Source organism: Octodon degus, unplaced genomic scaffold (genome assembly GCF_000260255.1).
Source record: "Octodon degus isolate 3935 unplaced genomic scaffold, OctDeg1.0 scaffold00116, whole genome shotgun sequence".
Taxonomy (NCBI): Eukaryota; Metazoa; Chordata; class Mammalia; order Rodentia; family Octodontidae; genus Octodon; species Octodon degus.
In genome coordinates this window covers 5,709,562-5,711,829 of record NW_004524692.1, presented here as the reverse complement: position 1 = coordinate 5,711,829, position 2,268 = coordinate 5,709,562, and the positions used below count along the sequence as shown (strand labels likewise).

Genomic DNA, 2,268 nt, shown 5'->3' with positions numbered 1-2,268 from the left:
CCCTGATGCTTTGCTAAGCTTGTTCTAAGTAGGTGCTTTAGACCACTGAGCCATCTCTCCAGCCCCTGTTTTCAGTATTCTTCAAGAAATCTTCGAACAGTAGTCCTCTATCTGACCTGAGGTCTTATCAGATCAGTTTTAACTGGACTGAGAGTCACCTTCAGATTTAATGTCTTCACTGGTCCCATTGACCTCATTTTAGTATCACTTTCCTTTGATTCAGGGTTTGTGTCTTCACTCTGCTTTTCTCAACTACTGGACTTCATACTACTTTTTTTTAATTCTCAGATCCCCTCTTTTCTGCTTTCTCCTTGGATTTTCTGTCTTGTTCTCTATCCCGACTTTTGCTCCTGTGCTTATGACTTTCTATCCCAGCTTTTTGACCATCTTCAATCCCGACTGCGAGATCTGTGTTCCCTTTCTGATCTGTCATGGCTTCTGCTTCTCCACGGATCTCTACTTCTGCTTCACCTTCTTTCCCTACTTGGTGATCTTTTGTGGTTTCAGGACCTGCTACATCTCTGGTCACAAGTTCGATTTGAGTGTCTACTTCGTGAACAACTTGTCTTTCTTTTTTCTCTGTCATGAGCTTGCTCTTTCTCTCTTTCCTCCTCTTTTTTGTCTTTTTTTCCTCTTCTCTTATTTATTTATTTATTTATTTATTTATTTACTTTGGCAGAACTGGGGATTGAACTCAGCCATTGCGCTTGCCAGGGAAGCGCTTATTCCACTGAGCCATCTCCTCAACCCCTGCTTCTCTTTTTTTTTTAGATGCTCATCCCCATCAGGTTCTTCAGTTCTTTTTCTTAACTTTTCTTTTAGTTCTTCTACAGTAGCTTTGATTTTGGCATAGCCCATGTGTTGTTTTCCCATCAAATGATCATCTACCGGCGACAGGGCATCTCCAACTATCAAAAAGGCTCTGCCTACTTCACAAACTTCCATTTGTTTTTTGGGGGCAGCAAAACTTTCAATGGTTGAAGTTGTGGATGTAAGCAATTCTCTCTCCTCTTTTATTTTTATTTTTTTGTGGAACAGGGGATTGAACTCAGGCCCTTGCGCTTGCCAGGGAAGCGCTTATCCACTGAGCCATCTCCTCAACCCCTGCTTCTCTTTTAGCTGTCCAACTAATTTCATCCTTCCCTGGGCTTCTATCTTTCCTTCAGGGCCCAATTCTTTAACCTGTTGTAGGAGCACATTAATTTTGTCTGTGAGAACCTGAATTTTCTCATTTTTGCCTTTTGGGCCAGCTGCCCCAGAAGACTGCTGGTTTTTGAGATAATGCCAAACGAGCATGGCCTCGTCTGATTTTATGTTCTACTCCTGCTAGTAAGCTCTGTGAGTATTGAAAAAAAAAAAATCTCTCTCATAGCTCACTTTCATGAACAGGAACTCTTTTCATATTGTTTTCGTAAATTTTCATCATGAATTTTTTCACATGGACCAAGATCAGAACGAGTATTTGTGAACAATTCCCAGGACAAAAACCACAGAGATAATATTTACAAACGCTGTTGTGGTCCCACCGCACGTTGCTGCACTTCTGATCCAGGGCGAGGTTTCGGTCCCGGCCCATTAACTTATCCAACAATTGCCGGGCCAAAATCTCAGTGCTCCCTTCCAGAGGCTGCTCCCAACCAGCCCTGACGCCTGGCAACGAAAACCCCAGCGACACAGTCGCCAACTCCTCCGGCCCTCTCTCAGGCTGAGGAGCCTTCTCCACAGGGAAGCCAAAGACAAAATCCATCCATTAATTTTATTATTTATTTATTTATTTTTTATTTTTTTATTTTTTTTGGCGGAACCGGGGATTGAACTCAGAACCCTGCGTTTGCCAGTCAAGTGCTTATCCTACTGAGCCATCTCCCCGGCCCCCATCCATTAATTTTAATGGTGCGTGTAGGTTACTCCTCCACCAGCTCTTGTGTAAAATTTCTCTTTTTGAAGTTTCTTCCTTTTTTTTTTTTTTTTGTCCCAACTGAGAGTCCTATCTAAAATAGGCATAGAGCCACTGAGATAGCTCAGCTGACAAAGCGCCTGATTTGGCAAGTGCAGGGACCAGGGTTCGATCCGTGGTCCTGAATGACATGCCAGCAGTCTGGGCCTGGTGGCACATGTCTGTAACCCCAGCACTGGGAAGGCTGGAAACAGGAGGATCACCACAAGTCTGATCTGTGTAATGAGGCCCTGTACCAAATACACAAATGAAAAATAAATAAAATATAAAATAGTCATCACCAGGCGGGGTTGCTGGTAACAATATCTCAG

At 43.1% G+C, this 2,268-nt stretch overlaps 1 pseudogene; it reads right to left on the bottom strand.

Annotated features, from left to right (window-relative positions):
• Window positions 1–138: 138 nt before the first annotated feature.
• LOC101586965 lies at window positions 139–1,747 on the bottom strand (annotated as a pseudogene).
• Window positions 1,748–2,268: the final 521 nt, after the last annotated feature.